Source organism: Nerophis ophidion, linkage group LG20 (assembly GCF_033978795.1).
Source record: "Nerophis ophidion isolate RoL-2023_Sa linkage group LG20, RoL_Noph_v1.0, whole genome shotgun sequence".
NCBI classification, from domain to species: Eukaryota; Metazoa; Chordata; class Actinopteri; order Syngnathiformes; family Syngnathidae; genus Nerophis; species Nerophis ophidion.
Genome location: NC_084630.1, coordinates 17,903,113 through 17,913,817, shown reverse-complemented (window position 1 = coordinate 17,913,817; position 10,705 = coordinate 17,903,113). Strand labels below are relative to the sequence as shown.

General features: G+C 38.8%; 1 protein-coding gene across 5 annotated transcripts in view; it reads left to right on the top strand.

Annotated features, from left to right (window-relative positions):
• Positions 1 to 536: 536 nt before the first annotated feature.
• Positions 537 to 10,705, top strand: part of LOC133538819 (testis-expressed protein 2-like) — an 82,504-nt gene continuing 72,335 nt past the window's right edge. For 2 of the 5 annotated variants that reach the window (XM_061880633.1, XM_061880634.1), the window contains exons 1-2: positions 537 to 724; positions 1,070 to 1,159. The gene's annotated coding sequence lies outside the window, so the exon portion shown is untranslated. Of the gene's footprint in view, positions 725 to 1,069; positions 1,328 to 10,705 lie in introns of all 5 variants that reach the window. The other 3 variants (XM_061880631.1, XM_061880632.1, XM_061880630.1) reach the window with 2 other exon arrangements.

Below are 10,705 nucleotides of genomic sequence, written 5' to 3'. Positions count from 1 at the left end.
GAGCCATCAAACATGTGACGTCATCGTCTGCGACTTCCGGTAGAGGCAGGGCATTTCTCTTAGCACAAGAAAGTTGCGAACATTATCGTGGATGTTCTCTACTAAATCCATTCAGCAAAAATATGGCAATATCGCGAAATGATCAAGTATGACACATAGAATGGACCTGCTATCCCCGTTTAAAAAAGAAAATCTCGTTTCACTAGGCCTTTAAGGTTGATTGGGACCCAAATAGGATGTATATCGTTTTACCAAAGTGTATGGAGACGAGTTGTTATATTGCATGCAGTTATAATTAAAAATAAATATTATTTTGTTTATTGTCGTCGTTGGACTCTTACATGCAACTGTGCAAATGCAATCAACTTCGACAGAGAGTAGGCATTGTTTTCATTGTCACATGTGCGTCATCTGTTCCAGACCCGCCTAGTCGTGTTGGGCAACATCGCTCGATATCGCTGGAGAACACGGTGAATCACAGCTCGATTACTCGATACTTGATTAGAAGGGCTTTTGACAGCATTCAGTGCTTTTTTATTTTTTTCCTGTCCAGAATTGAGTCAGTTGTCAACAGGCTACGCGAGACAAGGAACAGTCGGACGGTCCACTAAAAGGACACTTTTGTACACATTGTCGTGTTGGAGGGAATTAAGTGGATTCTTTTAGATGCTCTGGGGTTCTCCCCCCCCCCCCCGACGGATCCAAATAAAGTTGCCTTCCCACGGTAAGATGTCTATTCCGAACATTTCCTCATGTCCATATGTGCAAGGTAATGTTCGACTTATGCAACGCAGTGATTCCAACTCCAAGTGCTTTCAGTTTCGCGTATTCACTGTCGAGTGTCAAGTTGAAGACAAAGAGAACGACTTGTTGTCAGAACTCTGATTTAACTTGAAGTGTGGCGCACATTTGTCAAAGAGGCAGCGGTTCATTTAGCAGTCTTTCAAGTGTCGATAATCGCTGCTATTAGAGCCCCGACGCATGATGTTTTACACACGTTTCATATCCGAAATTTTCCTTCCCCGAATAACATGGTTTGGGAAAAATCTAAAAACATTTTATTTTTCAGAATCCTCCCCGGAATATGGTGTGAAAGGAGGCTGCGCCGTGGGGGATGATGTGTGTTCTTCGCTGGATTGAATGGCACTGAGAATGCACAGTAAGCACTTTGCCAGTAAATGTAAACTCATTATCGATCTCTGTCAAGAGCTACAAAAGGCCCACATGAGGACAAAGTCCAGGTAGAGCAAGGGAGAGCGAGAGAGGAAGGATATAGTTGAGAAGGAGCCAGGACCATACAAGCGAAGCCTTGCTGGAACCCACAATGGTAAACTTGTGTGTTTTTAAAGGCCTACTGAAACCCACTACTACCCACCACGCAGTCTGATAGTTTATATATCAAGGATGAAATATTAACATCGCAACATGCCAATACGGCCTTTTTAGTTTACTAAATTACAATTTTAAATTTCCCGTGAGTTTCGTCTTCGAAACGTTGTGTAATGATGACGTGTACGCAAGACATCACGGGTTTTTAGGAAGTATGAGCGCTACGCACACACACAGCTAAAAGTCGTGTGCTTTAACGGCATAATTACACGGTATTTTGGAGAACTGTATTGCTGAATCTTTTGCAATTTGTTCAATTAATATTGGAGAACTCTAAGTAGCAAGATGGAGTTGGGAAGCTTTAGCCTTTAGCCACACAAACACACAGTGATTCCTTGTTTAAAATTCCTGGAGGTGAAAATTTACTATGGATAAGAGCGCGGTCAAGCGAACATGAAACACGACGGTTTCGGTGAGACAATTGTGGTTAAAAAGTCGCTTCTTACCGGAGAAAAGCTGAGCTTGCCCCGTCCATAGCTGCCGTCGACTCCCCTGAGACATTGGCGTCAAGACACCCGTGGACGTACACCTCCGACTATCAGGTACTATTTAACTCACTAAAACACTAGCAACACAATAGAAAGATGAGGGATTTCCCAGAATTATCCTACTAAATGTGTCTAAAAATATCAGAATCTGTCCCAATCCAATCGCATTTTTGTTGTTGTTTTTTTTCTAGTCCGTCGCTATCAATATCCTCAAACACAAATCTTTCATCCTTGCTCAAATTAATGGGGAAATTGTCGTTTTCACGGTCCAAATAGCACTTTTTGTCGGAGGCTCCCATTAAAATCAAAGAGCCCTCACACTTGCAACGTCATCGTCTGCGACTTCCGGTAGAGGCAGGGCTTTTGTCTTAGCACCGAAAGTTGCAAACTTTATCGTGGATGTTCTCTACTAAATCCTTTCGGCAAAAATTTGGCAATACCGCGAAATGATCAAGTATGACACATAGAATGGACCTGCTATCCCCGTTTAAATAAGAAAATCTCATTTCAGTAGGCCTTTCATTTCTGTACCCACATGATTGACGAAAGAACCAAAACGTGTTATTTCTGAATCGATTTCAGACATGGTGTGTTTAAAAACTACATTATAGTAGATACTAGGGTTGTATGTAGGACTGGGGGATATGGCCTATTTTTAATATCTCGATATTTTTAGGCCATATCGCGATACACGATATACATCTCAATATTTTGCCTTAGCCTTGAATTAACACTTGATACATATAATCACACCAGTATGATGATTCTATGTCCATCCATCCATCTTCTTCCGCTTATCCGAAGTCGGGTCTCGGGGTCAGCAGCCTAAGCAGGGAAGCCCAGACTTTCCTCTCCTCAGCTACTTCGTCCAGCTCCTCCCGGGGGATCCTGAGGCATTCCCAGGCCAGCCGGGAGACATAATCTTCCTAACATTTCCTGGGTCTTCCCCGTGGCCTCCTACCGGTTGGATGTGCCCTAAACACCTCCCTAGGGAGGCGTTCTGGTGGCATCCTGACCAGATGTCCGAACCACCTCATCTGGCTCCTCTCGATGTGGAGGAGCAGCGGCTTTACTTTGAGCTCCCCCCGAAGGGCAGAGCTTCTCACCCTATATCTGAGGGAGAGCCCGCCACTTGGCGGAGGAAACTCATTTCGGCCGCTTGTACCCGGGATCTTGTCCTTTCGGTCATAACCCAATGTTCATGACCATAGGTGAGGATGGGAATGTAGATCGACCGGTAAATTGTGGGCTTTGCCTTCCGGCTCAGCTCCTTCTTCACCACAACGGATCGATACAGCGTCCGCATTACCGAAGACGCCGCACCGATCCGCCTGTCGATCTCACGATCCAGTCTCCCCTCACTCATTAACAAGACTCCTAGGTACTTGAACTCCTCCACTTGGGGCAGGGTCTCCTTCCCCAACCCAGAGATGGCACTCCACCCTTTTCCGGGCGAGAACCATGGACTCGGACTTGGAGGTGTTGAATCATCCCTGTCGCTTCACACTCTGCTGCGAACTGATCCAGTGAGAGCTGAAGATTCTGGCCAGATGAAGCCATCAGGACCACATCATCTGCAAAAAACAGAGACCTAATCCTGCAGCCACCAAACCGGATCCCTTCAATGCCTTGATTGGCCTAGAAATTCTGTCCTTGAAAGTTATGAACAGAATCAGTGACAAAAGGGCAGCCTTGGCGGAGTCCAACCCTCACTGGAAACGTGTTCGACTTGCGGACCAAGCTCCTGACACTAAACATACAGGGAGCGGACCGCCACAATCAGACTGTCCGATAACCCATACTCTCTGAGCATTCCCCACAGGACTTCCCAAGGGACACTGCCGAATGCCTTCTCCAAGTCCACAAAGCACATGTAGACGTTGGGCAAACTCCCATGCACATTATTCTATGTGTCTACATTAAAACATTGTTGTTCATACTGCATTAATATATGCTAATTTTAAACCTTTATGCAGCGAAGGAAATCACAACTAAGTCAATTTACCAAAACTGTATTTATTAAACAGTTACTAAGCAGTGGCACAAACATTCATGTCATTTCCAAAACAGAAAATGCAAGATTGTCAGAGAAATTTTAAAACAAGCTATTAGTGCACTTTTTTGCATGATGTCACTAAGATGACATATCAAAACAACACTAAATTAAAGTGCACTTTTTGTACAGAACGCCACTACAATAGTTTGAAACAAATAAAGTGCACTTTAGTGCATGATGTCACACAAGATATTTCAATAAGTGTCAAATAAAAATGAGCTGCATAATAGGAAATCATATAGTGTTCGTCCTTCGCTATGTGGTAGGTTACTGCGGACATTATCTCCTTTTGTTGTTGACTATTTGTTTTCATACGGTGTTGATCTGGAAATGTTTGCCTCGGCATTTTGATGGTGTGGGCGTGTGGCACCGTGTGGAGATGTTGACATGCGCAGTAAGCACTCTTCATTCTCTAGCGGCTGGCTTTTCAAATGATGCAGTAATGCTACTTTTGGTAGCAACGATTTTGTCGCATACTTGACAAATTACGGCGTGAGAACGTATACTCAAATATCACAATATAGTTATTTTCTATATCGAGCGAGTATATCGATATCTCACCCAGCCCTAGTTGAACGGTATACCGGTATTACAGTGGCGGGCCATGCGTTTCCCACCTAGGCCTTCAGCGATGTCCGACTTTGATTGATTGAGACTTTTATTAGTATATTACACAGTACAGTACATATTCCATCCAATTGACCACTAAATGGAAACACCCGAATAAGTTTTTAAACTTGTTTAAGTCGGGGTCCACATTAATCAATTCTTGGTGTAAATGTATACTATCAGTATGGATGGATGGATGGGCATAATACAGTCATCACACAAGTAAATCATCAGAGTATATACATTGAATTATTTCCATTATTTTCAATCCGGGGGGTGGGATGTGGTTTAGGTTCGGTTGATATCAGCACTTCAGTCATCAACAATTATATCATCTGAGAAAAGGACATTGAAACACTGTAGGTGTGACTTAGTAGGATATGTACAGCGAGCAGTGAACATAGTGAGCTCAGAAAGCATAAAAACAAGTAACGTATATTTCGGATTCAAAGTCGCTCCAGAGTATACGTCGCACCGGCCGAAAATGCATAATACCTCCCCTCCTACCCACTACACTCGGACCTTGCGGAAAGAATGAGCACGTTCAGTGGAAGGCTCAGACTCCCAAAATGTAACACGGAACGACACAGAAGGTCCTTCATACCGACAGCCATCAGACTGTATAATGCTTATGTTCCTTCTTGGCCACACTTAAATGTAGAATATATTTATATTATTCATATATTATATGTATGTAATGTATGTTATATATTATTTATTATTGTTATTATTGTTTATTGTGAGCGAACTGTGGTGCGGAGTTTCCCCCAGGGGTCAATAAAGTACTTTCTATTCTATTCTACTATATCTATTCTATAATAAAGAAGGGAAAAAACATTTATACTTCGCACTTTGTGGGGAAATTTATTTGATAAAATCCAACACCAAGAATAGACATTTGAAAGGCAGTTTTAAATAAATTAAGAATAGTGAACAACCGGCTGAATAAGTGTACGTTATATGACGCATAAATAACCAACTGAGAAGGTGCCTGGTATGTTAACGTAAGAGTCATTCAAATAACTATAACATATAGAACATGCTATATGTTTACCAAACAATCTGTCACTCCTAATCGCTAAATCCCATGAAATCTTATACGTTTAGTCTCTTACGTCAGTGGTTCTCAAATGGGGGTACGCTTACTCCTGGGGGTACTTGAAGGTATGCCAAGGGGTACGTGAGATTTTTTTTAAATACTCTAAAAATAGCAACAATTCAAGAATCCTTTATAAATATATTTATTGAATAATACTTCAACAAAATATGAATGTAAGTTCATAAACTGTGAAAAGAAATGCAACAATGCAATATTCAGTGTTGACTGCTGGATTTTTTTGTGGACATGTTCCATAAATATTGATGTTATAAAGATTTATTTTTTGTGAAGAAATGTTTAGAATTAAGTTCATGAATCCAGATGGATCTCTATTACAATCCCCAAAGAGGGCAATTTAAGTTGATGATTACTTCTAGGTGTAGAAATCTTTATTTATAATTGAATCACTTGTTTATTTTTCAAGTTTTTAGTTATTTCTATATATTTTTTTCCAAATAGTTCAAGAAAGACCACTACAAATGAGCAATATTTAGCACTGTTATACAATTTAATAAATCAGAAACTGATGACATAGTGCTGTATTTTACTTCTTTATCTCTTTTTTTCAACCAAAAATGCTTTGCTCTGATTAGGGGGTACTTGAATTAAAAAAATGTTCACAGGTGGGTACATCACTGAAAAAAGGTTGAGAACCACTGTCTTACGTGAATGAGCTAAATAACATTATTTGATATTTTACGGTAATGTGTGAATAATTTCACACATAAGTCGCTTCTGAGTATAAGTCGCACCCCTGGCCAAACTATGAAAAAAACTGCGATTTATAGTCCGAAAAATACGGTAATCCCCCTCTTGTCCCCACAATTTCCCCCTCAGTATTCCCTTTTTTCTCTTTCTATCCCCTCCTGATCTGACCCGGCTGCACCAAATGATAATATAAATATATTTAATAAAGTCAAATACAAATGGATATAAGAGAAATATCCTATACTTCTCTTTTGTAAAGTAAATCTGAACATCTACATCAACTCTATGATTTGTCTGAGAAGCTGGACAAGACAAACAATAAAAAAATATCCTTCTTGTAAATGGCCTTGCAAATATATGTGTTGTCTTGTCTTAATCATAAAAGATGCAGACGAGGCGTTTTGGCTGAGTTCATAAAGTTTACTCCACAGCGTGTTCATCAAAAACATCCGGCTGTCTACATTCAACAACCTAAACGGGGCTACTGCGCATGCTCTTCTATACTGTGGCTTGCTGGGTAATGGGGTTGTTTTGTTGCCTAGCTCATAACATGACAATATATATCTGCCTTAGGCCATCTAGAAAGCCTTGCTGACAACAACTCGTGATCTGATTGGCTACCGCAACTGTCTGTCAAATGTTTGTGTCCGGTCCCTTAAAGTGCACGGAAGCCCGCATTGTTGTTTCTGAAGGCTCTGGGCAGACTTCGTACAGCATGGCAACATAAGCTACCTGAATTCTGATTGGATACAAACTCTAACCTAAAAACAACAGCGCTGGAAGGAGCATAATATGACATGAAGAGAATATGAATACTTTTAGATATGATTTCTGGTTATGTTAGGCTAGCAGAGCAGGCCTTGCTGGCCCTGACATCACACCACTGCTGTATTGGTATAGTACCGCGATACTAATGAATCATATTTGGTACTATACCGCCTCTAAAAAGCACCGTTCCCCCACCCGTCGTCGTCACATCGTGTCAGTGTCATGCAGACAAGCATGTTCGGCAGTGCGCAATCACGGAGTACTTAAAAGCAGACACGGTGTCGAGACAGAAAAGGGAGAACGGATACATTTTGGCTTAAAAACTAAAAGATGGAGGTGAAGTTCTGCCACTGAAACATCCTCAAGAAGAGGTGCTTTGGCTCATGTCTGTCCGCAGTCAGCACTGTTGTGTCTACATCAATTATCACTAACCCTTGTCTCCGTGGAGACAAATCAAATACATTTAATTAATGTATCCCTTTAGAACGAGCGATAGCTATACAAGCTTCACGATACACCGCAGTCATGAAGTCTATAGTTGACAAAGTTTAGACAATAATTCTTTATGTCCAAATCATTAACCATTACGACGAACATCTTGACTTTGAACACACTATTCACAAGTGAATGAAGGGCATACTGACTCAACAGCCATACATGTCACACTAAGGGTGGCCATATGTACAATGCCAACACTGTTATAAACCTGTGCCATATAGTAAAAGCACACTAAACAACAATGACAAACACATTTTAGGAGAATATTTGCACCGCAACACAGCACAAACTCTTCTTGGACGCTACAATATAAACAAACGCCATTGGTGGATCTATACCTAACATCTACTGTTATGATACTAGTACAAGAGCTTGTTTAGTAGATACTACTGTGATTACATCGTTATTTTTTAAGCATCACAAAATCTTCTTTCGTTGTTTAAAATTGAATATTATGTTTATAAACTCAGGAAATACGACCCTAGACAATTCAGGACTTTGAATATGACATACTGTATGTATGATGCTGTAATTACTTGGTATCGGATTGATACCCAAATTTGTGGTTTAGTTTAGTTTATTAAGGATCCCCATTAGTCTACACCGCAGTGGAGACTATTTTCCTGGGGTCCAGGCAAAAAACATCACACAACCACAAAACAAAAGATTAAAATGCAGTACAACATGATCCAATAATAAATTGTCATAATACAAAAATAGCAACAACAAAGAACCAAAAAATACTAATAACTTTTGTTACATAATAATTTTCCTACCAAAGATAAAAATAGCAATATAAAAATAGATATACTGTATACATTTTTGCAAAAATAAAACGAAGAACCAATGGCCTAAAATATACACATTAGTGTACCAAAGACGACGAAAAAGTATCATCCATCCATTTTCTGCTGCTTATCCCATAATCAATAGTGGTATCATCCAAAACTAATAAAGAGTATTAAACAACAGAAGAATAAGTGATTATTACATTTTATCAGAAGTGTAGATAGAAGATGTTGAAACAGAAAATAAGCAGATATTAAAAGTAAATAAACAAGTAGATTAATAATTCATTTTCTACCACTTGTCCTTAATAATTTTCACAAAATGATCGAATGATAAATGACACAATATGTTACTGCATATGTCAACAGCTAAATTAGGAGCCTTTGTTTGTTTACTTACTACTAAAAGACAAGTTGTCTTGTATGTTCACTATTTTATTTAAGGACAAATTTGCAATAAGAAACATGTTTTTAATGTACCCTAAGATTTTTTGTTAAAATAAAGCCAAAAATGAAATGTTTTGTGGTCCCCTTTATTTATAAAAGTACCAAAATACATTTTGGTACCAGTACCAAAATATTGGTATCGAGATTACACTAGTAGATACATTAGCCCTAAACCTAGCTTCAATTGTGGGACTAATGATAGGAGAAACTTATTTCACTCAAATATAGGCCAATGTTTCCCTTGAAACCAATCATGTAAAATCCTTAATGTGTGCATGGTTTAAGTCAATAGCAGAAATGGGTTTTAAAGGCTTGTCTGCAAGTAACCTGCTTTGCAAGTATATGCTCCAGAAAAACCTACCAACCCCCTTACTGAGCTGCCACTGCTCACTTTCATGTAACAAGATGTTTGACTTTCTCTTTTTGTCTTTTGGCCTTCAGTCTGTCCTTAGTTCTAAAAGGGCCCCATTATGCAAAACCAACTGTTGTTACGTATTGGTAAGAAATCAAACTGTCGAGGCATGGCCGAGATTTTTATCAAATAACATTGCCTTCTTTCATACTTTACACGTCAGCAGATTATCCAAACATGGTAGAAATGATCGCTCCATCGATCAAAGCTCTTCTGGTAAACCTTTACATAAAGTACCGATACTAGGGGTCGGTTATTTTGGTCACATAATCAACCATCAACCATCAACCATTTTGTGTGACCAGTTTAACAGTACAGATTATACATATACAACAATCATACACATTTACACACAAAAAGAAAAGAAAAAGAATGACCAAAAAAGGAATAGGCTGGAGCTAAGGCTTATATTTGCCTATCCTGTACATTCACTGAAAATAAGATTACCTGGAACATCAACGTTAAAGAAAAATCATTGGGATGAAAGTAATTGTTACTATATTTTATAATTTTCAATTATTTCACCTTTCAAGGTTTTTCTAAACCTTACCAGTACATGTTTTCAGCTCATCACTGAGCTTGTTCCACCATTTAACTCCTAAAACTGAAATTCATTCGTATTTTATAGTTGTTCTTGCTTTACCTATTTCAAAAATCAATATCCCCGTAAATTATATTTTTCCCCTCTTAATTTAAATAACCTTAGAATACAAGCTGGAAGGCTGTTGTTCTTTACGAGAAACATAATTTCCATTGTTTTTAAAAACATTATATCTGAAAATTTTAACACATTAGAATTTATAAACAATGGATCGGTATGTTCATAGTAGCACGCTTTGTGTATTATTCTAATTACCCTTTTTTGAAGTTTAATTATTGGGTCTATGTTTGTCCTATAAACATTTCCCAAACTTCAACACAATATGTTAAATATGGAAAAATAAAAGAATAATATAACATATGCAGACATTTCTTATTCAGCATGTGTTTTACTTTATGAAGAATAGCAATGGATTTGGATATTTTTCCCTTTATATATTCAATATGCGGATTCCAACATAATTTATGATCAATTATTATTCCCAAGAATTTAATTTCATATACTCTATCATTCCCAAAGGCATGCTGTAAAAGTAAGCATGCGCTAAATATTTTAAAACCTCTTTTCACTTCGACACTTACCAAAGGTATGCAGTAAAAATTTGAGTGTGATGTAAGCTTGGACCTTAATCTTAATCTTCTTCCCTTTATGCGATTTCAAATTACCGATATTGAAATCAGCCTCCTCCATTTTGAAAATGCTGTCACGAGTTTGACCAGGCGGTAATACTAAGCATGCGCTAATTATTTTGGGAAGCGAGTTTGAGCCGGCAGTAATTCAAGGCAGGCGCATACTATATGCCCTGCGGCAATTCAAGGAAATACGGTAATTTTAATTTAGCT